The following is a 26161-nucleotide window of genomic DNA, read 5'->3' on the forward strand; positions in this document are numbered from 1 at the left end:
GAAACAGGAGCTCTCTGTGCTGCTCCAAGGCACTGCATTGCCTCCAGCCCTGGCAGAATCCGATGAGCCTCTTCAGGAGGCAAGATTGCTCCCTGCTGCACCCACGCCTGCCCGGAATGAACATCAATACCGGCTGCCGCAGAGTACAGCAGGTCAGGCCAAACAGAGGCAGACGGGATCTGGTCAGCTCCCTGTCAACATAAGGCCAAAGGGACCAGTGAAGAGACAGTTATATGCAACCCCACCAGCCCCAGCACCAGGACCCATCATTACACCTCACATCTTAACACCATCCGGACTGGTTCAGGTTGTCTTTCCTGTGCCAGTAGGCAGCTATCCTCAAACCAGTGCGCCTACCAGCACAGTGGAAGCTGACCCCGCCCCTAAAAGGCCATATAGGCGAACAGTGGCCAGCAACACTTGCAAAAAGTGTGGCCAGTTCCGCACTTCTGTCACTGGACACAGCCAGTACCATGGAAAGGTGTATTGCCCTCAGTTTGAAGCCTTAACAAAAGACCAGTGGTTGGAGGAAATGAGGAAAAAGATGTAAATAGTTCATATTTGTAAATAATAGTTTTATTGTAAATAGTTTTTTTAAATGTTTGTATTTAATTCTGGGTACTACTGCGATAGTCAATTCCATATGCCCTGTTTTTTATCTGTCTGTTTAAATTCAATGTTTCTATAATTCTTATTTCTATGAACACATAAAACTGGTTTACAGCAATATATGAGTGGGTGTTTTTAATGACAGTTAGCAGCACATCAACAACAACAACAACCTCCATAAGAATAATTATGGTGATTCTTATAATGATGAAGCACATTCAATAAGAGAAACATGGTTTGTGAAGTTAATATGGGAGGTGGTCTCTGATGTACAGTAGAAGAAATGTCCTGATGAGGGACCGGAATGGAAAGATCCTCCACTCCTGTCGTTTGATGAGTCCTGTGGAGTGGGAGGTAGTGCAGGTAGGTGTTATTACACAATGAACTAGTCTCATAACAATATAATGTGTAGAAAAATAGGAGGAAATTCGTAATCATATGAGGAATGAACACGCACCTTCGCAATCCCGGAGTCTAGGGTTCGAGTCCCACTCGTGCAATGACCAAAAACATCAAAAGTGTTATATTTGTGTCTAGTCAGCTAGAAATACATTTATCTAATAGAAATTGATATAGAACTTCACATCGCTCCTTTCCTTTTCCTTCTTTCCCTTTTTCCTCCCTTTTCTCCTCTTTTCTCTTCTTCCCCTTCCTTCCCCCTTTCTTCCCCTTCCTTCCCCTTTCTTCCCCTTCTTTGACGGACTATTGTTCCCCAGCTTGAACGCAGCGCCTTAGACCGCTCGGCCATCCTGACTACTAAAACATAAAAACAAGCCCAGTAAATTCAATCAAAAGCTAGCAAAGACAAGAGTTTTAAAAAGTTGAAGCGGTCAAAATGCCTTGTGTGCAAATATCTTCTCTATGAGATGCTGAAAGAGATACAGAGGTATCAACAATTTTTAGCAAGGCTACGAGGAGTCAATCAGTGTTGTTCAGGTGCTGACCTTGACTATGTAGAAAGGTAAGAGTGCTATAAATGTGGTACATCTTTAATTGCAGGTCCCACCGAGATTTGAACTCGGATCACTGGATTCAGAGTCCAGAGTGCTAGCCATTACACCATGGAACCCTGTTCAGTTGCGGTAATCTTAGGCCCGCCAGCCCGTCACATCAACCAGTTAGAGGCTTTGAGAGATGCTTTGAATTCAAAATGTGTCTGCAAAGGAAAACAGCCGATGCAGTTAATCTCTCCAGTGACCATATTTTCTTCATGATGACCAAATAAATGAGTAATCTGTCAGAAGTGGGATTTGAACCCATGCCTCCAATGGAGACTGCGACCTGAACGCAGCGCCTTAGACCGCTCGGCCATCCTGACTACTAAAACATAAAAACAAGCCCAGTAAATTCAATCAAAAGCTAGCAAAGACAAGAGTTTTAAAAAGTTGAAGCGGTCAAAATGCCTTGTGTGCAAATATCTTGCCTATGAGATGCTGAAAGAGATACAGAGGTATCAGCAATTTTTAGCAAGGCTACGAGGAGTCAATCAGTGTTGTTCAGGTGCTGACCTTGACTATGTAGAAAGGTAAGAGTGCTATAAATGTGGTACATCTTTAATTGCAGGTCCCACCGAGATTTGAACTCGGATCACTGGATTCAGAGTCCAGAGTGCTAGCCATTACACCATGGAACCCAGTTCAGTTGTGGTAATCTTAGGCCCGCCAGCCCGTCACATCAACCAGTTAGAGGATTTGAGAGATGCTTTGAATTCAAAATGTGTTTGCAAAGGAAAACAGCCGATGCAGTTAATCTCTCCAGTGACCATATTTTCTTCATGATGACCAAATAACTGCATAGGTAAGCTGTCAGAAGTGGGATTTGAACCCACGCCTCCAATGGAGACTGCGACCTGAACGCAGCGCCTTAGACCGCTCGGCCATCCTGACTAATAAAACATAAAAACAAGCCCAATAAATTCAATCAAAAGCTAGCAAAGACAAGAGTTTTAAAAAGTTGAAGCGGTCAAAATGCCTTGTGTGCAAATATCTTGCCTATTGAGATACAGAGGTATCAACAATTTTTAGCAAGGCTACGAGGAGTCAATCAGTGTTGTTCAGGTGCTGATCTTGACTATGTAGAAAGGTAAGAGTGCTATAAATGTGGTACATCTTTAATTGCAGGTCCCACCGAGATTTGAACTCGGATCACTGGATTCAGAGTCCAGAGTGCTAGCCATTACACCATGGAACCCTGTTCAGTTGCGGTAATCTTAGGCCCGCCAGCCCGTCACATCAACCAGTTAGAGGCTTTGAGAGATGCTTTGAATTCAAAATGTGTTTGCAAAGGAAAACAGCCGATGCAGTTAATCTCTCCAGTGACCATATTTTCTTCATGATGACCAAATAACTGCATAGGTAAGCTGTCAGAAGTGGGATTTGAACCCAAGCCTCCAATGGAGACTGCGACCTGAACGCAGCGCCTTAGACCGCTCGGCCATCCTGACTAATAAAACATAAAAACAAGCCCAATAAATTCAATCAAAAGCTAGCAAAGACAAGAGTTTTAAAAAGTTGAAGCGGTCAAAATGCCTTGTGTGCAAATATCTTGCCTATTGAGATACAGAGGTATCAACAATTTTTAGCAAGGCTACGAGGAGTCAATCAGTGTTGTTCAGGTGCTGACCTTGACTATGTAGAAAGGTAAGAGTGCTATAAATGTGGTACATCTTTAATTGCAGGTCCCACCGAGATTTGAACTCGGATCACTGGATTCAGAGTCCAGAGTGCTAGCCATTACACCATGGAACCCTGTTCAGTTGCGGTAATCTTAGGCCCGCCAGCCCGTCACATCAACCAGTTAGAGGATTTGAGAGATGCTTTGAATTCAAAATGTGTTTGCAAAGGAAAACAGCCGATGCAGTTAATCTCTCCAGTGACCATATTTTCTTCATGATGACCAAATAACTGCATAGGTAAGCTGTCAGAAGTGGGATTTGAACCCACGCCTCCAATGGAGACTGCGACCTGAACGCAGCGCCTTAGACCGCTCGGCCATCCTGACTAATAAAACATAAAAACAAGCCCAATAAATTCAATCAAAAGCTAGCAAAGACAAGAGTTTTAAAAAGTTGAAGCGGTCAAAATGCCTTGTGTGCAAATATCTTGCCTATTGAGATACAGAGGTATCAAAACTTTTTAGCAAGGCTACGAGGAGTCAATCAGTGTTGTTCAGGTGCTGACCTTGACTATGTAGAAAGGTAAGAGTGCTTTAAATGTGGTACATCTTTAATTGCAGGTCCCACCGAGATTTGAACTCGGATCACTGGATTCAGAGTCCAGAGTGCTAGCCATTACACCATGGAACCCAGTTCAGTTGTGGTAATCTTAGGCCCGCCAGCCCGTCACATCAACCAGTTAGAGGATTTGAGAGATGCTTTGAATTCAAAATGTGTTTGCAAAGGAAAACAGCCGATGCAGTTAATCTCTCCAGTGACCATATTTTCTTCATGATGACCAAATAACTGCATAGGTAAGCTGTCAGAAGTGGGATTTGAACCCACGCCTCCAATGGAGACTGGGACCTGAACGCAGCGCCTTAGACCGCTCGACCATCCTGACTAATAAAACATAAAAACAAGCCCAATAAATTCAATCAAAAGCTAGCAAAGACAAGAGTTTTAAAAAGTTGAAGCGGTCAAAATGCCTTGTGTGCAAATATCTTGCCTATTGAGATACAGAGGTATCAACAATTTTTAGCAAGGCTACGAGGAGTCAATCAGTGTTGTTCAGGTGCTGACCTTGACTATGTAGAAAGGTAAGAGTGCTATAAATGTGGTACATCTTTAATTGCAGGTCCCACCGAGATTTGAACTCGGATCACTGGATTCAGAGTCCAGAGTGCTAGCCATTACACCATGGAACCCTGTTCAGTTGCGGTAATCTTAGGCCCGCCAGCCCGTCACATCAACCAGTTAGAGGCTTTGAGAGATGCTTTGAATTCAAAATGTGTCTGCAAAGGAAAACAGCCGATGCAGTTAATCTCTCCAGTGACCATATTTTCTTCATGATGACCAAATAAATGAGTAATCTGTCAGAAGTGGGATTTGAACCCACGCCTCCAATGGAGACTGCGACCTGAACGCAGCGCCTTAGACCGCTCGGCCATCCTGACTACTAAAACATAAAAACAAGCCCAGTAAATTCAATCAAAAGCTAGCAAAGACAAGAGTTTTAAAAAGTTGAAGCGGTCAAAATGCCTTGTGTGCAAATATCTTGCCTATGAGATGCTGAAAGAGATACAGAGGTATCAACAATTTTTAGCAAGGCTACGAGGAGTCAATCAGTGTTGTTCAGGTGCTGACCTTGACTATGTAGAAAGGTAAGAGTGCTATAAATATGGTACATCTTTAATTGCAGGTCCCACCGAGATTTGAACTCGGATCACTGGATTCAGAGTCCAGAGTGCTAGCCATTACACCATGGAACCCACTTCAGTTGTGGTAATCTTAGGCCCGCCAGCCCGTCACATCAACCAGTTAGAGGATTTGAGAGATGCTTTGAATTCAAAATGTGTTTGCAAAGGAAAACAGCCGATGCAGTTAATCTCTCCAGTGACCATATTTTCTTCATGATGACCAAATAACTGCATAGGTAAGCTGTCAGAAGTGGGATTTGAACCCACGCCTCCAATGGAGACTGCGACCTGAACGCCAGCAGCCGTCGGATCGTCCGGGGAAATGTTTGAAATGTTGAGGAAGATCTGACCTGACAGCCAATCAGGTTCGCGTCCTCAACATTCAGCGGCCAATCGCTGGGGCGAATTGTTCCCTTCGCTCGAACATTTCAAACATTTGACCAATCACAAGGCTTAAATGTTGAAATGTTTGAGACAGCTGATGTGGGCGGGGATGCCTCCGGGAGGGGGCAAGCTGGGGGGCGGTCCCAGAGGACGAGCTGACCTGGGAGGACCCGCGCCGCCGGAGTTTACGCTACGCTAGCTTGAGAACGGTCCGACGCTAAAGTTAAGTCTTTCATTCGAAACTACTAAGTTACACTTCAAAATGGTAAGAATTTACACATTGAATAGAGTTGCATGATTTGCCCTTAAGTAAAGCAGTTCTTCCACCTGTCTTGTTAAGTTGTCATATCCATGTATTTAGCTAAATGCATTAAAATAAACTCTGTTATCTGACGGCGATTTCGTCGGTTGTCATGGACGGACATTTGTTAATGTTATTTATTTAAGTTGGCTCTAGGGTTAACGTAGTAACATAGAAATAATTTCCCCTGTTGTCGTGTTGTCATGATCATTGACTTTGTTTTCGTTTTCCACGTTATAAACTGGCTTTCTTTTTCTTGTGTCGACCGAGGGGTGGGGGTGGGGTGCTTAAGCTGGGGTTGGGGGAGTTACAGAATGAATACAGTTTACTCTCAGCACTTACACATTTAATACAGGGGTATGACATAACTATACATATAAGAGTAATTCCTCCTGTCACCTAATGTCGTCATATACGTGTATTTAGTTTTCTTACAAACACTTTCACCATTATTTCTCTTTTTATCTGCTGCCATTGTTTGCTATTGTAATAGGATATATATATACATGTATATGTCATGTTCTCATAAACATGTCTTTAGCTACCTTCTATAACATGCTTTAGTTTTCATCTGTCATAATACCCTTATGCCACAACTGAGTTTTTCATAGGATTATTACAATATTACAAGACTGATGGTCTGGCTTTTTCATGTACCTACAATTTAAAATCTACTTTAAAAGTTCATGCATTTCTGTCACCAAAGGCAACATCTTCGAAATCACATAAGGGAATGGCAGACTCAGAGTGGATGTCACGGCTGAGGAAGTTTGCCAACACTGGGTCCTGGCCTGCAGGGGAGGGAAACAGGCCAGCTCCCAGGCAGAAGAAGTGGTACCAGCTTTATCAAATGGTATATGTACATAAATTACCCTAATTTGCATTGTTTTATACTATCACAATGAATGTTATACATAAAAAGCAGTAACTTAAGTTGTATGCACTTAATTAAAATGTACATCTATTATTTTTAGATTGAGAAATGTCCAAGGATGGGACATTCACATCAGTCTTTGTTTGGTCATGTGAGACATTGTACATGTGGATTCCACACTCAGAAGGTAATCCTTTTCAATATAAGTAATATATATATATATATATATATGTATTTATATATACACAACACTAATGTATGTACTCATGACACAACAGCCAACCACAGCAAGTACTACCCAGGGTCCCACAGGGCAACAGGCAGTAGCAGTGGCTCCTGTCCTTCCAGGCACAGTGGTGCAACAGGCAGTAGCAGTGGCTCCTGTCCTTCCACGCACAGTGGAGCGACAAGCAGCAGCAGTGTCTCCCACCCTTCCAGGCACAGTGGTGCAACAGGCAGTAGCAGTGGCTCCTGTCCTCCCAGGCACTGTGGGGCAGAAACAAAGTACAGCAGGCAGTGCGGTCCCAAAGCAGCGACCCCTGTTGAATTTGTCAATGGTATTCAGAGATTAATTAAGATTCACTGAATGATTTTTTACAATATAACCCTCTCGTGACACAGCCTTTTGCTCTATTGCCTTTCAGTTTACAAAGCCTAGATTTGGTGGCTCCCATGTCACGGCTGCAAAGCCGAATCTTAGTGCTAGCAGGAGAGTAACACAGGTAAATAAGAGATCAAATTGCATCACTTTACATTGTGTTTTTAAGACAACTCACTTAGACTGAATGCTTTACAGACCCAAGCCACCAACCTCCCCACAACTTCTCCGGCCAGCATTGCTATCTTAGTAAGTATTTTAGGTATAGGTTTTCCCAAGACTATTAACAGTATTAAAAGCCATTCAAGTCTAAAATAAAATTTGAAGCCTCAATATTATTGTTTCATGTAGCGCGGCTGTTTGAACTAATAGCTTATGTTTCGATTGTGTTGTCAATGTATCTTCCTTGCTGTGTATTTACAGGCTCCAGACCCTCAGACACATGCTCAGGCTTCGGTGCCTGTCCTCAGCACCACAGCAGTGTGTGCCTCTGTGTCAGTGAGTTATTTAACATTTAATTTCATACTGTGGAGCATAAGCAGCGTCTTTCATCATAATAAAATATGTTGATCCATTTTTTTGTTATTGCACAGACCGCTGACTCCAGGACAGAGACTGAAACACAGCTGCCCCGTTTGTGGTCAGAAGGCTTGCCTCCTGTGGACCATAAATGGATTGTGAAGTCTCTGTTCAAGATGGGGCCAAGAGGAAAATTAGTGCTTAAAGAGAATCTGAAGCTCTGGCACTTTCCACCACAGCCTAGTGGCCTTTACCATCAGGCTCCGGGTCCAGACCGCTTTTTTGCCCATCCACTTCTGGTCTGGATGCCTTACAAGCTGTGGAAGGTGAAGGTGGTCTGTCCAAACCTTGCCTGTGGAGGGCACCAGCTAACAGGAGCGGGTCTGCACAAGAGGGCACGCCGAGTCCTGGTAACAGGACTCGGCGTGCGTTGGGCCTTGGTAACAGCCCAACGCAGCTTTTAAAGAAGCTGAAGGAGAACCACACAGAGGAGTGGATGAGTCGCGCATTGATGTACACCGACGAGTGTGTGGACTTCAGCGAGCGACCCGCACTGCTGCCCCTGTCGTTTCCCGAGGCTCCAGAGCCTGCTGTTGTGCCGAGCTGTAAGTGGCTCCTGTCCGTTTACTGCCAGGACATTTTGACGAGGGTGGATGACATCATGGCCAGGATTACCTCAACATATGGCACAGTCCTCAAGATGGATTCCACCAGAAAGGTAAAAGAATCTTTGTCTTTCAAATCTGCTGATTATATTAAGATTAATAAGTAATTGATTAGTCCCTCAATGGGGACATTTAGAATGTTACAGCAGCAGAAAGACATAAAAATAAGTAGCATGTAGTACTAGGGTGAGGGATATAAAGAAGGATATAGAAACATAGTACAGTGAATTTTGCACCTTTGAGAAGTGTTAAAGTGACAGTCCATAGTGAGGTTGCATGTAGTTTTACTAGGAGCAGAGGTGGTTGTATAGCCTTATAGATATATTATTAACGACTGCCTGTATTTCTGAATCATGTTCACAGAGGTCCTCTACATTTTTTGTGCTTCAGATCACCAAGAAGCTCGCTGGAACAGCCAAAGGGACAGCCCACTGGCTAACCTCTGTGGGTAATGAGTACGGTCAGGTTCTCATCAGTGTCATGACCGCTCAGGAGGGAGCTGGCCTGGACTTGATGGCAGCGGGATTGATGAAGAGGTACCAGCTGGCTGGTGTGGATCCCCCTGTTGCCTTATATGTGGACTGTGGCTGCTGCACCGAGGGAGGAGAGACCAAGCTGAAGGCCAGATTCAGCGGGTGGCCGGACATTATTGTAAGGCTTGATATCTGGCACTTTATGCGCAGACTTGCTCTGGGATGCACAACAGATGCTCATCAGCTGTACCCAGGATTTATGTCTCGCCTTTCAGCGAGCATATTTGAGTGGGATGCAGCTGATTTAGCTTTGTTGCGAGAAGCAAAAAGGCAGCAGCTTCGGTCCCAGGGTCTGCCCTCCCTCACTGATGGCGACATAGACAAACAACTCTCCAGGGAGGAGATGTCTCTCCACTGTCGTAGGAGGACCCGTGGTGAGGAGACCACCATTCGCCTGCTGGAGGAGCTGCTTGGGTTGCTGATGGGCAGCAGAGGTAATGACTCCAGTGGTGTTCCCCTGTTTGACCGAGAGAGGATGGAGCACATCTGGCGTGTCCAGAGAAAGCACGTCAAATGCATCCAGGACCCACCAGGTGTTGCTCTATACACCAAGACAGGGGAGCTCACAAAGGGAGGTGTGCGGTTACCTGTTTACAGATGTGCCAGGGGCTCTACATCTCTCGAGTCATTTCATCTACACCTCAACCGCTTCATACCAGGTTTGTGTCTGTCAGACATTTAAGTTTATATGCTGAATAGTCCAAGAATATTTCATCGTTTGATATTTAATATGTATTTAATGTGTACTTTTAGGGACGAGTGCCAACAGTCTGAACTTTCAGATATATCTCCTGGAAGGGCTTCACAGATGGAACCACGACCGGGGGGTTGCTGCTCTGTCCACTGGACAATCTCCTTTGCGCAGCTACTCCAGTGACCTGGTTCAGGCCCTCAACAACAATTATCAGAAGCTGTTTGGCAGGAAGGTGGTACCACAGTTCTGTCCACCCTCACGGTACACTGGTAAGCATTTGTGATTGCATTGGTAATTTACCTCAATTTTTAAACCCTTTATTAACTGTATCAACTTTTGTAAACAATCTAATTTAATTCTGTTGTTTCAGGAGAGCTCATAGGGATGCAATATCTGTTCCGGCAGACTGGTCAGGCACTGCAGGATATGCACCCTGATTCAGAGGAAGCTGCAACCCTGATAGAACAGCATGACGTGGAGGACGACATGGAGCTTGATGAGGGTTTTGCTGACATCATGGAAGATCCCACTGTGTTGAACCTTGGGGTTCCTCAGGCTTCAGCATCTCAGACTCCTGATCCCTCTGCCATTTCTTCTCCTCTTCTCTCCCTGGTTCCTGGTACATCCACCCTGGCTCCTAGTATTTCCACCCTGGCACCTGGCTCATCCTCTGAGGTCCCTGGTACATCCACCCTGGCACCTGACACATCAACCCTGGCCTCTAGTTCCTCCTCTGAAGATGATATTCATGCTGAAGATGAAGACATGGTAAGTCTAGCTGTGTTCGTTTTAGAATATGCATGTAGATATGTGCATGCTTCTTCACTATTTTTGATTACACATGTTAACATATTTTATCATTAAACAAAAAAAGTTTTGTGAGTGAAAGTTTTACACCCTATAAACTGTTGAATCTTTTTTACAGGCTGTTGATGACCAAAATCTCCCCGGATACCAGCATGTGGACAGACTTGCTGAGTATTTGGTGGCGCTTCGGGATCAGACGTCTCTTTGTCTTAGCAACCAACAGGCGAGTAGGATAGTGTCACTGTGGGACAATCTGAATCAAGGTGACAAGCAGCGGGTGGTTTATGCCGCACGACATCAGGAGAGACTTTTGAGTGGACGCTTCAGAACTCCAAAGACGCCCTCAAAAACCCCTGGTGTGGAGAGTACCACCCGCTGCATGTTGGGTGCGAGTAGCACACCTGCCCAGTGGCCTGACTGCTGCCGGTTGGTGGAAACCATGTTCATCAGACTCTGCAATATACACCAAAGCCCGGCAAAAAAGGGTAAGAGGGCTACTTCTCGGTGGTCCTTAATTTTGAGGGATTACCGCAAGATAAGGCAGCTTGTTGTCGGCAACTGCCGGGTGATGCAGGGTTCTGAAATTCAGCTGGTGGAGGTGAATCAGAGCACGCTCATCCAGTGGCATAATCACCGGCAGAAGAAACAGGAGCTCTCTGTGCTGCTCCAAGGCACTGCATTGCCTCCAGCCCTGGCAGAATCCGATGAGCCTCTTCAGGAGGCAAGATTGCTCCCTGCTGCACCCACGCCTGCCCGGAACGAACATCAATACCGGCTGCCGCAGAGTACAGCAGGTCAGGCCAAACAGAGGCAGACGGGATCTGGTCAGCTCCCTGTTAACATAAGGCCAAAGGGACCAGTGAAGAGACAGTTATATGCAACCCCACCAGCCCCAGCACCAGGACCCATCATTACACCTCACATCTTAACACCATCCGGACTGGTTCAGGTTGTCTTTCCTGTGCCAGTAGGCAGCTATCCTCAAACCAGTGCGCCTACCAGCACAGTAGAAGCTGACCCCGCCCCTAAAAGGCCATATAGGCGAACAGTGGCCAGCAACACTTGCAAAAAGTGTGGCCAGTTCCGCACTTCTGTCACTGGACACAGCCAGTACCATGGAAAGGTGTATTGCCCTCAGTTTGAAGCCTTAACAAAAGACCAGTGGTTGGAGGAAATGAGGAAAAAGATGTAAATAGTTCATATTTGTAAATAATAGTTTTATTGTAAATAGTTTTTTTAAATGTTTGTATTTAATTCTGGGTACTACTGCGATAGTCAATTCCATATGCCCTGTTTTTTATCTGTGTGTTTAAATTCAATGTTTCTATAATTCTTATTTCTATGAACACATAAAACTGGTTTACAGCAATATATGAGTGGGTGTTTTTAATGACAGTTAGCAGCACATCAACAACAACAACAACCTCCATAAGAATAATTATGGTGATTCTTATAATGATGAAGCACATTCAATAAGAGAAACATGGTTTGTGAAGTTAATATGGGAGGTGGTCTCTGATGTACAGTAGAAGAAATGTCCTGATGAGGGACCGGAATGGAAAGATCCTCCACTCCTGTCGTTTGATGAGTCCTGTGGAGTGGGAGGTAGTGCAGGTAGGTGTTATTACACAATGAACTAGTCTCATATCAATATAATGTGTAGAAAAATAGGAGGAAATTCGTAATCATATGAGGAATGAACACGCACCTTCGCAATCCCGGAGTCTAGGGTTCGAGTCCCACTCGTGCAATGACCAAAAACATCAAAAGTGTTATATTTGTGTCTAGGCAGCTAGAAATACATTTATCTAATAGAAATTGATATAAAACTTCACATCGCTCCTTTCCTTTTCCTTCTTTCCCTTTTTCCTCCCTTTTCTCCTCTTTTCTCTTCTTCCCCTTCCTTCCCCCTTTCTTCCCCTTCCTTCCCCTTTCTTCCCCTTCTTTGACGGACTATTGTTCCCCAGCTTGAACGCAGCGCCTTAGACCGCTCGGCCATCCTGACTAATAAAACATAAAAACAAGCCCAATAAATTCAATCAAAAGCTAGCAAAGACAAGAGTTTTAAAAAGTTGAAGCGGTCAAAATGCCTTGTGTGCAAATATCTTGCCTATTGAGATACAGAGGTATCAAAACTTTTTAGCAAGGCTACGAGGAGTCAATCAGTGTTGTTCAGGTGCTGACCTTGACTATGTAGAAAGGTAAGAGTGCTATAAATGTGGTACATCTTTAATTGCAGGTCCCACCGAGATTTGAACTCGGATCACTGGATTCAGAGTCCAGAGTGCTAGCCATTACACCATGGAACCCAGTTCAGTTGTGGTAATCTTAGGCCCGCCAGCCCGTCACATCAACCAGTTAGAGGATTTGAGAGATGCTTTGAATTCAAAATGTGTTTGCAAAGGAAAACAGCCGATGCAGTTAATCTCTCCAGTGACCATATTTTCTTCATGATGACCAAATAACTGCATAGGTAAGCTGTCAGAAGTGGGATTTGAACCCACGCCTCCAATGGAGACTGCGACCTGAACGCAGCGCCTTAGACCGCTCGGCCATCCTGACTAATAAAACATAAAAACAAGCCCAATAAATTCAATCAAAAGCTAGCAAAGACAAGAGTTTTAAAAAGTTGAAGCGGTCAAAATGCCTTGTGTGCAAATATCTTGCCTATTGAGATACAGAGGTATCAACAATTTTTAGCAAGGCTACGAGGAGTCAATCAGTGTTGTTCAGGTGCTGACCTTGACTATGTAGAAAGGTAAGAGTGCTATAAATGTGGTACATCTTTAATTGCAGGTCCCACCGAGATTTGAACTCGGATCACTGGATTCAGAGTCCAGAGTGCTAGCCATTACACCATGGAACCCTGTTCAGTTGCGGTAATCTTAGGCCCGCCAGCCCGTCACATCAACCAGTTAGAGGCTTTGAGAGATGCTTTGAATTCAAAATGTGTCTGCAAAGGAAAACAGCCGATGCAGTTAATCTCTCCAGTGACCATATTTTCTTCATGATGACCAAATAAATGAGTAATCTGTCAGAAGTGGGATTTGAACCCACGCCTCCAATGGAGACTGCGACCTGAACGCAGCGCCTTAGACCGCTCGGCCATCCTGACTACTAAAACACAAAAACAAGCCCAGTAAATTCAATCAAAAGCTAGCAAAGACAAGAGTTTTAAAAAGTTGAAGCGGTCAAAATGCCTTGTGTGCAAATATCTTGCCTATGAGATGCTGAAAGAGATACAGAGGTATCAACAATTTTTAGCAAGGCTACGAGGAGTCAATCAGTGTTGTTCAGGTGCTGACCTTGACTATGTAGAAAGGTAAGAGTGCTATAAATGTGGTACATCTTTAATTGCAGGTCCCACCGAGATTTGAACTCGGATCACTGGATTCAGAGTCCAGAGTGCTAGCCATTACACCATGGAACCCACTTCAGTTGTGGTAATCTTAGGCCCGCCAGCCCGTCACATCAACCAGTTAGAGGATTTGAGAGATGCTTTGAATTCAAAATGTGTTTGCAAAGGAAAACAGCCGATGCAGTTAATCTCTCCAGTGACCATATTTTCTTCATGATGACCAAATAACTGCATAGGTAAGCTGTCAGAAGTGGGATTTGAACCCACGCCTCCAATGGAGACTGCGACCTGAACGCAGCGCCTTAGACCGCTCGGCCATCCTGACTAATAAAACATAAAAACAAGCCCAATAAATTCAATCAAAAGCTAGCAAAGACAAGAGTTTTAAAAAGTTGAAGCGGTCAAAATGCCTTGTGTGCAAATATCTTGCCTATTGAGATACAGAGGTATCAACAATTTTTAGCAAGGCTACGAGGAGTCAATCAGTGTTGTTCAGGTGCTGACCTTGACTATGTAGAAAGGTAAGAGTGCTATAAATGTGGTACATCTTTAATTGCAGGTCCCACCGAGATTTGAACTCGGATCACTGGATTCAGAGTCCAGAGTGCTAGCCATTACACCATGGAACCCTGTTCAGTTGCGGTAATCTTAGGCCCGCCAGCCCGTCACATCAACCAGTTAGAGGCTTTGAGAGATGCTTTGAATTCAAAATGTGTTTGCAAAGGAAAACAGCCGATGCAGTTAATCTCTCCAGTGACCATATTTTCTTCATGATGACCAAATAACTGTATAGGTAAGCTGTCAGAAGTGGGATTTGAACCCACGCCTCCAATGGAGACTGCGACCTGAACGCAGCGCCTTAGACCGCTCGGCCATCCTGACTAATAAAACATAAAAACAAGCCCAATAAATTCAATCAAAAGCTAGCAAAGACAAGAGTTTTAAAAAGTTGAAGCGGTCAAAATGCCTTGTGTGCAAATATCTTGCCTATTGAGATACAGAGGTATCAACAATTTTTAGCAAGGCTACGAGGAGTCAATCAGTGTTGTTCAGGTGCTGACCTTGACTATGTAGAAAGGTAAGAGTGCTATAAATGTGGTACATCTTTAATTGCAGGTCCCACCGAGATTTGAACTCGGATCACTGGATTCAGAGTCCAGAGTGCTAGCCATTACACCATGGAACCCTGTTCAGTTGCGGTAATCTTAGGCCCGCCAGCCCGTCACATCAACCAGTTAGAGGATTTGAGAGATGCTTTGAATTCAAAATGTGTTTGCAAAGGAAAACAGCCGATGCAGTTAATCTCTCCAGTGACCATATTTTCTTCATGATGACCAAATAACTGCATAGGTAAGCTGTCAGAAGTGGGATTTGAACCCACGCCTCCAATGGAGACTGCGACCTGAACGCAGCGCCTTAGACCGCTCGGCCATCCTGACTAATAAAACATAAAAACAAGCCCAATAAATTCAATCAAAAGCTAGCAAAGACAAGAGTTTTAAAAAGTTGAAGCGGTCAAAATGCCTTGTGTGCAAATATCTTGCCTATTGAGATACAGAGGTATCAAAACTTTTTAGCAAGGCTACGAGGAGTCAATCAGTGTTGTTCAGGTGCTGACCTTGACTATGTAGAAAGGTAAGAGTGCTATAAATGTGGTACATCTTTAATTGCAGGTCCCACCGAGATTTGAACTCGGATCACTGGATTCAGAGTCCAGAGTGCTAGCCATTACACCATGGAACCCAGTTCAGTTGTGGTAATCTTAGGCCCGCCAGCCCGTCACATCAACCAGTTAGAGGATTTGAGAGATGCTTTGAATTCAAAATGTGTTTGCAAAGGAAAACAGCCGATGCAGTTAATCTCTCCAGTGACCATATTTTCTTCATGATGACCAAATAACTGCATAGGTAAGCTGTCAGAAGTGGGATTTGAACCCACGCCTCCAATGGAGACTGCGACCTGAACGCAGCGCCTTAGACCGCTCGGCCATCCTGACTAATAAAACATAAAAACAAGCCCAATAAATTCAATCAAAAGCTAGCAAAGACAAGAGTTTTAAAAAGTTGAAGCGGTCAAAATGCCTTGTGTGCAAATATCTTGCCTATTGAGATACAGAGGTATCAACAATTTTTAGCAAGGCTACGAGGAGTCAATCAGTGTTGTTCAGGTGCTGACCTTGACTATGTAGAAAGGTAAGAGTGCTATAAATGTGGTACATCTTTAATTGCAGGTCCCACCGAGATTTGAACTCGGATCACTGGATTCAGAGTCCAGAGTGCTAGCCATTACACCATGGAACCCTGTTCAGTTGCGGTAATCTTAGGCCCGCCAGCCCGTCACATCAACCAGTTAGAGGCTTTGAGAGATGCTTTGAATTCAAAATGTGTCTGCAAAGGAAAACAGCCGATGCAGTTAATCTCTCCAGTGACCATATTTTCTTCATGATGACCAAATAAATGAGTAATCTGTCAGAAGTGGGATTTGAACCCACGCCTCCAATGGAGACTGCGACCTGAACGCAGCGCCTTAGACCGCTCGGCCATCCTGACTACTAAAACATAAAAACAAGCCCAGTAAATTCAATCAAAAGCTAGCAAAGACAAGAGTTTTAAAAAGTTGAAGCGGTCAAAATGCCTTGTGTGCAAATATCTTGCCTATGAGATGCTGAAAGAGATACAGAGGTATCAACAATTTTTAGCAAGGCTACGAGGAGTCAATCAGTGTTGTTCAGGTGCTGACCTTGACTATGTAGAAAGGTAAGAGTGCTATAAATGTGGTACATCTTTAATTGCAGGTCCCACCGAGATTTGAACTCGGATCACTGGATTCAGAGTCCAGAGTGCTAGCCATTACACCATGGAACCCACTTCAGTTGTGGTAATCTTAGGCCCGCCAGCCCGTCACATCAACCAGTTAGAGGATTTGAGAGATGCTTTGAATTCAAAATGTGTTTGCAAAGGAAAACAGCCGATGCAGTTAATCTCTCCAGTGACCATATTTTCTTCATGATGACCAAATAACTGCATAGGTAAGCTGTCAGAAGTGGGATTTGAACCCACGCCTCCAATGGAGACTGCGACCTGAACGCAGCGCCTTAGACCGCTCGGCCATCCTGACTAATAAAACATAAAAACAAGCCCAATAAATTCAATCAAAAGCTAGCAAAGACAAGAGTTTTAAAAAGTTGAAGCGGTCAAAATGCCTTGTGTGCAAATATCTTGCCTATTGAGATACAGAGGTATCAAAACTTTTTAGCAAGGCTACGAGGAGTCAATCAGTGTTGTTCAGGTGCTGACCTTGACTATGTAGAAAGGTAAGAGTGCTATAAATGTGGTACATCTTTAATTGCAGGTCCCACCGAGATTTGAACTCGGATCACTGGATTCAGAGTCCAGAGTGCTAGCCATTACACCATGGAACCCAGTTCAGTTGTGGTAATCTTAGGCCCGCCAGCCCGTCACATCAACCAGTTAGAGGATTTGAGAGATGCTTTGAATTCAAAATGTGTTTGCAAAGGAAAACGGCCGATGCAGTTAATCTCTCCAGTGACCATATTTTCTTCATGATGACCAAATAACTGCATAGGTAAGCTGTCAGAAGTGGGATTTGAACCCACGCCTCCAATGGAGACTGCGACCTGAACGCAGCGCCTTAGACCGCTCGGCCATCCTGACTAATAAAACATAAAAACAAGCCCAATAAATTCAATCAAAAGCTAGCAAAGACAAGAGTTTTAAAAAGTTGAAGCGGTCAAAATGCCTTGTGTGCAAATATCTTGCCTATTGAGATACAGAGGTATCAAAACTTTTTAGCAAGGCTAAGAGGAGTCAATCAGTGTTGTTCAGGTGCTGACCTTGACTATGTAGAAAGGTAAGAGTGCTATAAATGTGGTACATCTTTAATTGCAGGTCCCACCGAGATTTGAACTCGGATCACTGGATTCAGAGTCCAGAGTGCTAGCCATTACACCATGGAACCCACTTCAGTTGTGGTAATCTTAGGCCCGCCAGCCCGTCACATCAACCAGTTAGAGGATTTGAGAGATGCTTTGAATTCAAAATGTGTTTGCAAAGGAAAACAGCCGATGGAGTTAATCTCTCCAGTGACCATATTTTCTTCATGATGACCAAATAAATGAGTAATCTGTCAGAAGTGGGATTTGAACCCACGCCTCCAATGGAGTCTGCGACCTGAACGCAGCGCCTTAGACCGCTCGGCCATCCTGACTACTAAAACGTAAAAACAAGCCCAATAAATTCAATCAAAAGCTAGCAAAGACAAGAGTTTTAAAAAGTTGAAGCGGTCAAAATGCCTTGTGTGCAAATATCTTGCCTATTGAGATACAGAGGTATCAACAATTTTTAGCAAGGCTACGAGGAGTCAATCAGTGTTGTTCAGGTGCTGACCTTGACTATGTAGAAAGGTAAGAGTGCTATAAATGTGGTACATCTTTAATTGCAGGTCCCACCGAGATTTGAACTCGGATCACTGGATTCAGAGTCCAGAGTGCTAGCCATTACACCATGGAACCCTGTTCAGTTGCGGTAATCTTAGGCCCGCCAGCCCGTCACATCAACCAGTTAGAGGCTTTGAGAGATGCTTTGAATTCAAAATGTGTTTGCAAAGGAAAACAGCCGATGCAGTTAATCTCTCCAGTGACCATATTTTCTTCATGATGACCAAATAACTGCATAGGTAAGCTGTCAGAAGTGGGATTTGAACCCACGCCTCCAATGGAGACAGCGACCTGAACGCAGCGCCTTAGACCGCTCGGCCATCCTGACTAATAAAACATAAAAACAAGCCCAATAAATTCGATCAAAAGCTAGCAAAGACATGAGTTTTAAAAAGTTGAAGCGGTCAAAATGCCTTGTGTGCAAATATCTTGCCTATTGAGATACAGAGGTATCAACAATTTTTAGCAAGGCTACGAGGAGTCAATCAGTGTTGTTCAGGTGCTGACCTTGACTATGTAGAAAGGTAAGAGTGCTATAAATGTGGTACATCTTTAATTGCAGGTCCCACCGAGATTTGAACTCGGATCACTGGATTCAGAGTCCAGAGTGCTAGCCATTACACCATGGAACCCTGTTCAGTTGCGGTAATCTTAGGCCCGCCAGCCCGTCACATCAACCAGTTAGAGGCTTTGAGAGATGCTTTGAATTCAAAATGTGTCTGCAAAGGAAAACAGCCGATGCAGTTAATCTCTCCAGTGACCATATTTTCTTCATGATGACCAAATAAATGAGTAATCTGTCAGAAGTTGGATTTGAACCCACGCCTCCAATGGAGACTGCGACCTGAACGCAGCGCCTTAGACCGCTCGGCCATCCTGACTACTAAAACATAAAAACAAGCCCAGTAAATTCAATCAAAAGCTAGCAAAGACAAGAGTTTTAAAAAGTTGAAGCGGTCAAAATGCCTTGTGTGCAAATATCTTGCCTATGAGATGCTGAAAGAGATACAGAGGTATCAACAATTTTTAGCAAGGCTACGAGGAGTCAATCAGTGTTGTTCAGGTGCTGACCTTGACTATGTAGAAAGGTAAGAGTGCTATAAATGTGGTACATCTTTAATTGCAGGTCCCACCGAGATTTGAACTCGGATCACTGGATTCAGAGTCCAGAGTGCTAGCCATTACACCATGGAACCCAGTTCAGTTGTGGTAATCTTAGGCCCGCCAGCCCGTCACATCAACCAGTTAGAGGATTTGAGAGATGCTTTGAATTCAAAATGTGTTTGCAAAGGAAAACAGCCGATGCAGTTAATCTCTCCAGTGACCATATTTTCTTCATGATGACCAAATAACTGCATAGGTAAGCTGTCAGAAGTGGGATTTGAACCCACGCCTCCAATGGAGACTACGACCTGAACGCAGCGCCTTAGACCGCTCGGCCATCCTGACTAATAAAACATAAAAACAAGCCCAATAAATTCAATCAAAAGCTAGCAAAGACAAGAGTTTTAAAAAGTTGAAGCGGTCAAAATGCCTTGTGTGCAAATATCTTGCCTATGAGATGCTGAAAGAGATACAGAGGTATCAACAATTTTTAGCAAGGCTACGAGGAGTCAATCAGTGTTGTTCAGGTGCTGACCTTGACTATGTAGAAAGGTAAGAGTGCTATAAATGTGGTACATCTTTAATTGCAGGTCCCACCGAGATTTGTACCCGGATCACTGGATTCAGAGTCCAGAGTGCTAGCCATTACACCATGGAACCCAGTTCAGTTGTGGTAATCTTAGGCCCGCCAGCCCGTCACATCAACCAGTTAGAGGATTTGAGAGATGCTTTGAATTCAAAATGTGTTTGCAAAGGAAATCAGCCGATGCAGTTAATCTCTCCAGTGACCATATTTTCTTCATGATGACCAAATAACTGCATAGGTAAGCTGTCAGAAGTGGGATTTGAACCCACGCCTCCAATGGAGACTGCGACCTGAACGCAGCGCCTTAGACCGCTCGGCCATCCTGACTAATAAAACATAAAAACAAGCCCAATAAATTCGATCAAAAGCTAGCAAAGACATGAGTTTTAAAAAGTTGAAGCGGTCAAAATGCCTTGTGTGCAAATATCTTGCCTATTGAGATACAGAGGTATCAACAATTTTTAGCAAGGCTACGAGGAGTCAATCAGTGTTGTTCAGGTGCTGACCTTGACTATGTAGAAAGGTAAGAGTGCTATAAATGTGGTACATCTTTAATTGCAGGTCCCACCGAGATTTGAACTCGGATCACTGGATTCAGAGTCCAGAGTGCTAGCCATTACACCATGGAACCCTGTTCAGTTGCGGTAATCTTAGGCCCGCCAGCCCGTCACATCAACCAGTTAGAGGCTTTGAGAGATGCTTTGAATTCAAAATGTGTCTGCAAAGGAAAACAGCCGATGCAGTTAATCTCTCCAGTGACCATATTTTCTTCATGATGACCAAATAAATGAGTAATCTGTCAGAAGTGGGATTTGAACCCACGCCTCCAATGGAGACTGCGACCTGAACGCAGCGCCTTAGACCGCTCGGCCATCCTGACTACTAAAACATAAAAACAAGCCCAGTAAATTCAATCAAAAGCTAGCAAAGACAAGAGTTTTAAAAAGTTGAAGCGGTCAAAATGCCTTGTGTGCAAATATCTTGCCTATGAGATGCTGAAAGAGATACAGAGGTATCAACAATTTTTAGCAAGGCTACGAGGAGTCAATCAGTGTTGTTCAGGTGCTGACCTTGACTATGTAGAAAGGTAAGAGTGCTATAAATGTGGTACATCTTTAATTGCAGGTCCCACCGAGATTTGAACTCGGATCACTGGATTCAGAGTCCAGAGTGCTAGCCATTACACCATGGAACCCACTTCAGTTGTGGTAATCTTAGGCCCGCCAGCCCGTCACATCAACCAGTTAGAGGATTTGAGAGATGCTTTGAATTCAAAATGTGTTTGCAAAGGAAAACAGCCGATGCAGTTAATCTCTCCAGTGACCATATTTTCTTCATGATGACCAAATAACTGCATAGGTAAGCTGTCAGAAGTGGGATTTGAACCCACGCCTCCAATGGAGACTGCGACCTGAACGCAGCGCCTTAGACCGCTCGGCCATCCTAAATAATAAAACATAAAAACAAGCCCAATAAATTCAATCAAAAGCTAGCAAAGACAAGAGTTTTAAAAAGTTGAAGCGGTCAAAATGCCTTGTGTGCAAATATCTTGCCTATTGAGATACAGAGGTATCAACAATTTTTAGCAAGGCTACGAGGAGTCAATCAGTGTTGTTCAGGTGCTGACCTTGACTATGTAGAAAGGTAAGAGTGCTATAAATGTGGTACATCTTTAATTGCAGGTCCCACCGAGATTTGAACTCGGATCACTGGATTCAGAGTCCAGAGTGCTAGCCATTACACCATGGAACCCTGTTCAGTTGCGGTAATCTTAGGCCCGCCAGCCCGTCACATCAACCAGTTAGAGGCTTTGAGAGATGCTTTGAATTCAAAATGTGTCTGCAAAGGAAAACAGCCGATGCAGTTAATCTCTCCAGTGACCATATTTTCTTCATGATGACCAAATAAATGAGTAATCTGTCAGAAGTGGGATTTGAACCCACACCTCCAATGGAGACTGCGACCTGAACGCAGCGCCTTAGACCGCTCGGCCATCCTGACTACTAAAACATAAAAACAAGCCCAGTAAATTCAATCAAAAGCTAGCAAAGACAAGAGTTTTAAAAAGTTGAAGCGGTCAAAATGCCTTGTGTGCAAATATCTTGCCTATGAGATGCTGAAAGAGATACAGAGGTATCAACAATTTTTAGCAAGGCTACGAGGAGTCAATCAGTGTTGTTCAGGTGCTGACCTTGACTATGTAGAAAGGTAAGAGTGCTATAAATGTGGTACATCTTTAATTGCAGGTCCCACCGAGATTTGAACTCGGATCACTGGATTCAGAGTCCAGAGTGCTAGCCATTACACCATGGAACCCAGTTCAGTTGTGGTAATCTTAGGCCCGCCAGCCCGTCACATCAACCAGTTAGAGGATTTGAGAGATGCTTTGAATTCAAAATGTGTTTGCAAAGGAAAACAGCCGATGCAGTTAATCTCTCCAGTGACCATATTTTCTTCATGATGACCAAATAACTGCATAGGTAAGCTGTCAGAAGTGGGATTTGAACCCACGCCTCCAATGGAGACTGCGACCTGAACGCTTGAACGCAGCGCCTTAGACCGCTCGGCCATCCTGACTAATAAAACATAAAAACAAGCCCAATAAATACAATCAAAAGCTAGCAAAGACAAGAGTTTTAAAAAGTTGAAGCGGTCAAAATGCCTTGTCTGCAAATATCTTGCCTATTGAGATACAGAGGTATCAACAATTTTTAGCAAGGCTACGAGGAGTCAATCAGTGTTGTTCAGGTGCTGACCTTGACTATGTAGAAAGGTAAGAGTGCTATAAATGTGGTACATCTTTAATTGCAGGTCCCACCGAGATTTGAACTCGGATCACTGGATTCAGAGTCCAGAGTGCTAGCCATTACACCATGGAACCCAGTTCAGTTGTGGTAATCTTAGGCCCGCCAGCCCGTCACATCAACCAGTTAGAGGATTTGAGAGATGCTTTGAATTCAAAATGTGTTTGCAAAGGAAAACAGCCGATGCAGTTAATCTCTCCAGTGACCATATTTTCTTCATGATGACCAAATAACTGCATAGGTAAGCTGTCAGAAGTGGGATTTGAACCCACGCCTCCAATGGAGACTGCGACCTGAACGCAGCGCCTTAGACCGCTCGGCCATCCTGACTAATAAAACATAAAAACAAGCCCAATAAATTCAATCAAAAGCTAGCAAAGACAAGAGTTTTAAAAAGTTGAAGCGGTCAAAATGCCTTGTGTGCAAATATCTTGCCTATTGAGATACAGAGGTATCAACAATTTTTAGCAAGGCTACGAGGAGTCAATCAGTGTTGTTCAGGTGCTGACCTTGACTATGTAGAAAGGTAAGAGTGCTATAAATGTGGTACATCTTTAATTGCAGGTCCCACCGAGATTTGAACTCGGATCACTGGATTCAGAGTCCAGAGTGCTAGCCATTACACCATGGAACCCTGTTCAGTTGCGGTAATCTTAGGCCCGCCAGCCCGTCACATCAACCAGTTAGAGGCTTTGAGAGATGCTTTGAATTCAAAATGTGTCTGCAAAGGAAAACAGCCGATGCAGTTAATCTCTCCAGTGACCATATTTTCTTCATGATGACCAAATAAATGAGTAATCTGTCAGAAGTGGGATTTGAACCCACGCCTCCAATGGAGACTGCGACCTGAACGCCAGCAGCCGTCGGATCGTCCGGGGAAATGTTTGAAATGTTGAGGAAGATCTGACCTGACAGCCAATCAGGTTCGCGTCCTCAACATTCAGCGGCCAATCGCTGGGGCGAATTGTTCCCTTCGCTCGAACATTTCAAACATTTGACCAATCACAAGGCTTAAATGTTGAAATGTTTGAGACAGCTGATGTGGGCGGGGATGCCTCCGGGAGGGGGCAAGCTGGGGGCGGTCCCAGAGGACGAGCTGACCTGGGAGGACCCGCGCCGCCGGAGTTTACGCTACGCTAGCTTGAGAACGGTCCGACGCTAAGCTAAGTCTTTCATTCGAAACTACCAAGTTACACTTCAAAATGGTAAGAATTTACACATTGAATAGAGTTGCATGATTTGCCCTTAAGTAAAGCAGTTCTTCCACCTGTCTTGTTAAGTTGTCATATCCATGTATTTAGCTAAATGCATTAAAATAAACTCTGTTATCTGACGGCGATTTCGTCGGTTGTCATGGACGGACATTTGTTAATGTTATTTATTTAAGTTGGCTCTAGGGTTAACGTAGTAACATAGAAATAATTTCCCCTGTTGTCATGTTGTCATTGACTTTGTTTTCGTTTTCCACGTTATAAACTGGCTTTCTTTTTCTTGTGTCGACCGAGGGGTGGGGGTGGGGTGCTTAAGCTGGGGTTGGGGGAGTTACAGTATGAATACAGTTTACTCTCAGCACTTACACATTTAATACAGGGGTATGACATAACTATACATATAAGAGTAATTCCTCCTGTCACCTAATGTCGTCATATACGTGTATTTGGTTTTCTTACAAACACTTTCACCATTATTTCTCTTTTTATCTGCTGCCATTGTTTGCTATTGTAATAGGATATATATATATATGTATATGTCATGTTCTCATAAACATGTATTTAGCTACCTTCTATAACATGCTTTACTTTTCATCTGTCATAATACCCTTATGCCACATCTGAGTTTTTCATAGGATTATTACAATATTACAAGACTGATGGTCTGGCTTTTTCATGTACTTACAATTTAAAATGTATTTTAAAAGTTCATGCATTTCTGTCACCAAAGGCAACATCTTGGGGTATAACATAACTATACATATAAGAGTAATTCCTCCTGTCACCTAATGTTGTCATGACCGTGTATTTAGTTTTCTTACAAACACTTTCACCATTATTTCACCTTTTATCTGCTGCCATTGTTTGCTATTGTAATAGGATATATATATACATGTATATGTCATGTTCTCATAAACATGTCTTTAGCTACCTTCTATAACATGCTTTAGTTTTCATCTGTCATAATACCCTTACGCCACAACTGAGTTTTTCTTAGGATTATTACAATATTACAAGACTGATGGTCTGGCTTTTTCATGTACCTACAATTTAAAATCTACTTTAAAAGTTCATGCATTTCTGTCACCAAAGGCAACATCTTCGAAATCACATAAGGGAATGGCAGACTCAGAGTGGATGTCACGGCTGAGGAAGTTTGCCAACACTGGGTCCTGGCCTGCAGGGGAGGGAAACAGGCCAGCTCCCAGGCAGAAGAAGTGGTACCAGCTTTATCAAATGGTATATGTACATAAATTACCCTAATTTGCATTGTGTTATACTATCACAATGAATGTTATACATAAAAAGCAGTAACTTAAGTTGTATGCACTTAATTAAAATGTACATCTATTATTTTTAGATTGAGAAATGTCCAAGGATGGGACATTCACATCAGTCTTTGTTTGGTCATGTGAGACATTGTACATGTGGATTCCACACTCAGAAGGTAATCCTTTTCAATATAAGTAATATATATATATATATATATATGTATTTATATATACACAACACTAATGTATGTACTCATGACACAACAGCCAACCACAGCAAGTACTACCCAGGGTCCCACAGGGCAACAGGCAGTAGCAGTGGCTCCTGTCCTTCCAGGCACAGTGGAGCGACAGGCAGTAGCAGTGGCTCCCACCCTTCCAGGCACAGTGGTGCAACAGGCAGTAGCAGTGGCTCCTGTCCTTCCACGCACAGTGGAGCGACAAGCAGCAGCAGTGGCTCCCACCCTTCCAGGCACAGTGGTGCAACAGGCAGTAGCAGTGGCTCCTGTCCTCCCAGGCACTGTGGGGCAGAAACAAAGTACAGCAGGCAGTGCGGTCCCAAAGCAGCGACCCCTGTTGAATTTGTCAATGGTATTCAGAGATTAATTAAGATTCACTGAATGATTGTTTACAATATAACCCTCTCGTGACACAGCCTTTTGCTCTATTGCCTTTCAGTTTACAAAGCCTAGATTTGGTGGCTCCCATGTCACGGCTGCAAAGCCGAATCTTAGTGCTAGCAGGAGAGTAACACAGGTAAATAAGAGATCAAATTGCATCACTTTACATTGTGTTTTTAAGACAACTCACTTAGACTGAATGCTTTACAGACCCAAGCCACCAACCTCCCCACAACTTCTCCGGCCAGCATTGCTATCTTAGTAAGTATTTTAGGTATAGGTTTTCCCAAGACTATTAACAGTATTAAAAGCCATTCAAGTCTAAAATAAAATTTGAAGCCTCAATATTATTGTTTCATGTAGCGCGGCTGTTTGAACTAATAGCTTATGTTTCGATTGTGTTGTCAATGTATC

The 26161-nt window shown here is 43.7% G+C and overlaps 48 non-coding genes across 48 annotated transcripts; all 48 read right to left on the reverse strand.

Moving 5' to 3' along the window:
• Positions 1-1606: 1606 nt before the first annotated feature.
• Positions 1607-1678, reverse strand: trnaq-cug (transfer RNA glutamine (anticodon CUG)). The gene has a single exon. It is a non-coding gene; the product is annotated as a tRNA-Gln (tRNA).
• Positions 1679-1844: 166 nt separating this feature from the next.
• Positions 1845-1927, reverse strand: trnal-cag (transfer RNA leucine (anticodon CAG)). Its single transcript has one exon. It is a non-coding gene; the product is annotated as a tRNA-Leu (tRNA).
• A 243-nt stretch (positions 1928-2170) lies between these two features.
• Positions 2171-2242, reverse strand: trnaq-cug (transfer RNA glutamine (anticodon CUG)). Its single transcript has one exon. It is a non-coding gene; the product is annotated as a tRNA-Gln (tRNA).
• Positions 2243-2412: 170 nt separating this feature from the next.
• trnal-cag (transfer RNA leucine (anticodon CAG)) lies at positions 2413-2495 on the reverse strand. Its single transcript has one exon. It is a non-coding gene; the product is annotated as a tRNA-Leu (tRNA).
• Positions 2496-2727: 232 nt separating this feature from the next.
• On the reverse strand, positions 2728-2799 carry trnaq-cug (transfer RNA glutamine (anticodon CUG)). Its single transcript has one exon. It is a non-coding gene; the product is annotated as a tRNA-Gln (tRNA).
• Positions 2800-2969: 170 nt separating this feature from the next.
• trnal-cag (transfer RNA leucine (anticodon CAG)) lies at positions 2970-3052 on the reverse strand. The gene has a single exon. It is a non-coding gene; the product is annotated as a tRNA-Leu (tRNA).
• A 232-nt stretch (positions 3053-3284) lies between these two features.
• trnaq-cug (transfer RNA glutamine (anticodon CUG)) lies at positions 3285-3356 on the reverse strand. The gene has a single exon. It is a non-coding gene; the product is annotated as a tRNA-Gln (tRNA).
• Positions 3357-3526: 170 nt separating this feature from the next.
• Positions 3527-3609, reverse strand: trnal-cag (transfer RNA leucine (anticodon CAG)). The gene has a single exon. It is a non-coding gene; the product is annotated as a tRNA-Leu (tRNA).
• A 232-nt stretch (positions 3610-3841) lies between these two features.
• trnaq-cug (transfer RNA glutamine (anticodon CUG)) lies at positions 3842-3913 on the reverse strand. Its single transcript has one exon. It is a non-coding gene; the product is annotated as a tRNA-Gln (tRNA).
• Positions 3914-4083: 170 nt separating this feature from the next.
• trnal-cag (transfer RNA leucine (anticodon CAG)) lies at positions 4084-4166 on the reverse strand. The gene has a single exon. It is a non-coding gene; the product is annotated as a tRNA-Leu (tRNA).
• A 232-nt stretch (positions 4167-4398) lies between these two features.
• trnaq-cug (transfer RNA glutamine (anticodon CUG)) lies at positions 4399-4470 on the reverse strand. Its single transcript has one exon. It is a non-coding gene; the product is annotated as a tRNA-Gln (tRNA).
• A 166-nt stretch (positions 4471-4636) lies between these two features.
• On the reverse strand, positions 4637-4719 carry trnal-cag (transfer RNA leucine (anticodon CAG)). The gene has a single exon. It is a non-coding gene; the product is annotated as a tRNA-Leu (tRNA).
• A 243-nt stretch (positions 4720-4962) lies between these two features.
• Positions 4963-5034, reverse strand: trnaq-cug (transfer RNA glutamine (anticodon CUG)). Its single transcript has one exon. It is a non-coding gene; the product is annotated as a tRNA-Gln (tRNA).
• A 7540-nt stretch (positions 5035-12574) lies between these two features.
• trnaq-cug (transfer RNA glutamine (anticodon CUG)) lies at positions 12575-12646 on the reverse strand. The gene has a single exon. It is a non-coding gene; the product is annotated as a tRNA-Gln (tRNA).
• Positions 12647-12816: 170 nt separating this feature from the next.
• On the reverse strand, positions 12817-12899 carry trnal-cag (transfer RNA leucine (anticodon CAG)). Its single transcript has one exon. It is a non-coding gene; the product is annotated as a tRNA-Leu (tRNA).
• A 232-nt stretch (positions 12900-13131) lies between these two features.
• Positions 13132-13203, reverse strand: trnaq-cug (transfer RNA glutamine (anticodon CUG)). Its single transcript has one exon. It is a non-coding gene; the product is annotated as a tRNA-Gln (tRNA).
• A 166-nt stretch (positions 13204-13369) lies between these two features.
• trnal-cag (transfer RNA leucine (anticodon CAG)) lies at positions 13370-13452 on the reverse strand. Its single transcript has one exon. It is a non-coding gene; the product is annotated as a tRNA-Leu (tRNA).
• A 243-nt stretch (positions 13453-13695) lies between these two features.
• Positions 13696-13767, reverse strand: trnaq-cug (transfer RNA glutamine (anticodon CUG)). Its single transcript has one exon. It is a non-coding gene; the product is annotated as a tRNA-Gln (tRNA).
• A 170-nt stretch (positions 13768-13937) lies between these two features.
• trnal-cag (transfer RNA leucine (anticodon CAG)) lies at positions 13938-14020 on the reverse strand. Its single transcript has one exon. It is a non-coding gene; the product is annotated as a tRNA-Leu (tRNA).
• Positions 14021-14252: 232 nt separating this feature from the next.
• Positions 14253-14324, reverse strand: trnaq-cug (transfer RNA glutamine (anticodon CUG)). Its single transcript has one exon. It is a non-coding gene; the product is annotated as a tRNA-Gln (tRNA).
• Positions 14325-14494: 170 nt separating this feature from the next.
• On the reverse strand, positions 14495-14577 carry trnal-cag (transfer RNA leucine (anticodon CAG)). The gene has a single exon. It is a non-coding gene; the product is annotated as a tRNA-Leu (tRNA).
• A 232-nt stretch (positions 14578-14809) lies between these two features.
• On the reverse strand, positions 14810-14881 carry trnaq-cug (transfer RNA glutamine (anticodon CUG)). The gene has a single exon. It is a non-coding gene; the product is annotated as a tRNA-Gln (tRNA).
• Positions 14882-15051: 170 nt separating this feature from the next.
• On the reverse strand, positions 15052-15134 carry trnal-cag (transfer RNA leucine (anticodon CAG)). The gene has a single exon. It is a non-coding gene; the product is annotated as a tRNA-Leu (tRNA).
• Positions 15135-15366: 232 nt separating this feature from the next.
• Positions 15367-15438, reverse strand: trnaq-cug (transfer RNA glutamine (anticodon CUG)). Its single transcript has one exon. It is a non-coding gene; the product is annotated as a tRNA-Gln (tRNA).
• A 170-nt stretch (positions 15439-15608) lies between these two features.
• Positions 15609-15691, reverse strand: trnal-cag (transfer RNA leucine (anticodon CAG)). Its single transcript has one exon. It is a non-coding gene; the product is annotated as a tRNA-Leu (tRNA).
• Positions 15692-15923: 232 nt separating this feature from the next.
• trnaq-cug (transfer RNA glutamine (anticodon CUG)) lies at positions 15924-15995 on the reverse strand. Its single transcript has one exon. It is a non-coding gene; the product is annotated as a tRNA-Gln (tRNA).
• Positions 15996-16161: 166 nt separating this feature from the next.
• On the reverse strand, positions 16162-16244 carry trnal-cag (transfer RNA leucine (anticodon CAG)). Its single transcript has one exon. It is a non-coding gene; the product is annotated as a tRNA-Leu (tRNA).
• A 243-nt stretch (positions 16245-16487) lies between these two features.
• trnaq-cug (transfer RNA glutamine (anticodon CUG)) lies at positions 16488-16559 on the reverse strand. Its single transcript has one exon. It is a non-coding gene; the product is annotated as a tRNA-Gln (tRNA).
• Positions 16560-16729: 170 nt separating this feature from the next.
• trnal-cag (transfer RNA leucine (anticodon CAG)) lies at positions 16730-16812 on the reverse strand. The gene has a single exon. It is a non-coding gene; the product is annotated as a tRNA-Leu (tRNA).
• A 232-nt stretch (positions 16813-17044) lies between these two features.
• On the reverse strand, positions 17045-17116 carry trnaq-cug (transfer RNA glutamine (anticodon CUG)). Its single transcript has one exon. It is a non-coding gene; the product is annotated as a tRNA-Gln (tRNA).
• Positions 17117-17286: 170 nt separating this feature from the next.
• trnal-cag (transfer RNA leucine (anticodon CAG)) lies at positions 17287-17369 on the reverse strand. The gene has a single exon. It is a non-coding gene; the product is annotated as a tRNA-Leu (tRNA).
• A 232-nt stretch (positions 17370-17601) lies between these two features.
• Positions 17602-17673, reverse strand: trnaq-cug (transfer RNA glutamine (anticodon CUG)). Its single transcript has one exon. It is a non-coding gene; the product is annotated as a tRNA-Gln (tRNA).
• Positions 17674-17839: 166 nt separating this feature from the next.
• On the reverse strand, positions 17840-17922 carry trnal-cag (transfer RNA leucine (anticodon CAG)). The gene has a single exon. It is a non-coding gene; the product is annotated as a tRNA-Leu (tRNA).
• A 232-nt stretch (positions 17923-18154) lies between these two features.
• On the reverse strand, positions 18155-18226 carry trnaq-cug (transfer RNA glutamine (anticodon CUG)). Its single transcript has one exon. It is a non-coding gene; the product is annotated as a tRNA-Gln (tRNA).
• A 170-nt stretch (positions 18227-18396) lies between these two features.
• Positions 18397-18479, reverse strand: trnal-cag (transfer RNA leucine (anticodon CAG)). Its single transcript has one exon. It is a non-coding gene; the product is annotated as a tRNA-Leu (tRNA).
• A 232-nt stretch (positions 18480-18711) lies between these two features.
• trnaq-cug (transfer RNA glutamine (anticodon CUG)) lies at positions 18712-18783 on the reverse strand. Its single transcript has one exon. It is a non-coding gene; the product is annotated as a tRNA-Gln (tRNA).
• Positions 18784-18949: 166 nt separating this feature from the next.
• On the reverse strand, positions 18950-19032 carry trnal-cag (transfer RNA leucine (anticodon CAG)). The gene has a single exon. It is a non-coding gene; the product is annotated as a tRNA-Leu (tRNA).
• Positions 19033-19275: 243 nt separating this feature from the next.
• trnaq-cug (transfer RNA glutamine (anticodon CUG)) lies at positions 19276-19347 on the reverse strand. The gene has a single exon. It is a non-coding gene; the product is annotated as a tRNA-Gln (tRNA).
• Positions 19348-19517: 170 nt separating this feature from the next.
• Positions 19518-19600, reverse strand: trnal-cag (transfer RNA leucine (anticodon CAG)). The gene has a single exon. It is a non-coding gene; the product is annotated as a tRNA-Leu (tRNA).
• Positions 19601-20085: 485 nt separating this feature from the next.
• On the reverse strand, positions 20086-20168 carry trnal-cag (transfer RNA leucine (anticodon CAG)). Its single transcript has one exon. It is a non-coding gene; the product is annotated as a tRNA-Leu (tRNA).
• A 232-nt stretch (positions 20169-20400) lies between these two features.
• Positions 20401-20472, reverse strand: trnaq-cug (transfer RNA glutamine (anticodon CUG)). The gene has a single exon. It is a non-coding gene; the product is annotated as a tRNA-Gln (tRNA).
• Positions 20473-20638: 166 nt separating this feature from the next.
• trnal-cag (transfer RNA leucine (anticodon CAG)) lies at positions 20639-20721 on the reverse strand. Its single transcript has one exon. It is a non-coding gene; the product is annotated as a tRNA-Leu (tRNA).
• Positions 20722-20964: 243 nt separating this feature from the next.
• On the reverse strand, positions 20965-21036 carry trnaq-cug (transfer RNA glutamine (anticodon CUG)). Its single transcript has one exon. It is a non-coding gene; the product is annotated as a tRNA-Gln (tRNA).
• Positions 21037-21206: 170 nt separating this feature from the next.
• trnal-cag (transfer RNA leucine (anticodon CAG)) lies at positions 21207-21289 on the reverse strand. Its single transcript has one exon. It is a non-coding gene; the product is annotated as a tRNA-Leu (tRNA).
• A 232-nt stretch (positions 21290-21521) lies between these two features.
• trnaq-cug (transfer RNA glutamine (anticodon CUG)) lies at positions 21522-21593 on the reverse strand. Its single transcript has one exon. It is a non-coding gene; the product is annotated as a tRNA-Gln (tRNA).
• Positions 21594-21759: 166 nt separating this feature from the next.
• Positions 21760-21842, reverse strand: trnal-cag (transfer RNA leucine (anticodon CAG)). Its single transcript has one exon. It is a non-coding gene; the product is annotated as a tRNA-Leu (tRNA).
• A 485-nt stretch (positions 21843-22327) lies between these two features.
• On the reverse strand, positions 22328-22418 carry trnal-caa (transfer RNA leucine (anticodon CAA)). The gene is given in 2 exon segments: positions 22328-22372; positions 22381-22418. It is a non-coding gene; the product is annotated as a tRNA-Leu (tRNA).
• Positions 22419-22892: 474 nt separating this feature from the next.
• On the reverse strand, positions 22893-22975 carry trnal-cag (transfer RNA leucine (anticodon CAG)). The gene has a single exon. It is a non-coding gene; the product is annotated as a tRNA-Leu (tRNA).
• Positions 22976-26161: the final 3186 nt, after the last annotated feature.

Source organism: Platichthys flesus, chromosome 4 (assembly GCF_949316205.1).
Source record: "Platichthys flesus chromosome 4, fPlaFle2.1, whole genome shotgun sequence".
In the NCBI taxonomy this organism is placed as follows: domain Eukaryota; kingdom Metazoa; phylum Chordata; class Actinopteri; order Pleuronectiformes; family Pleuronectidae; genus Platichthys; species Platichthys flesus.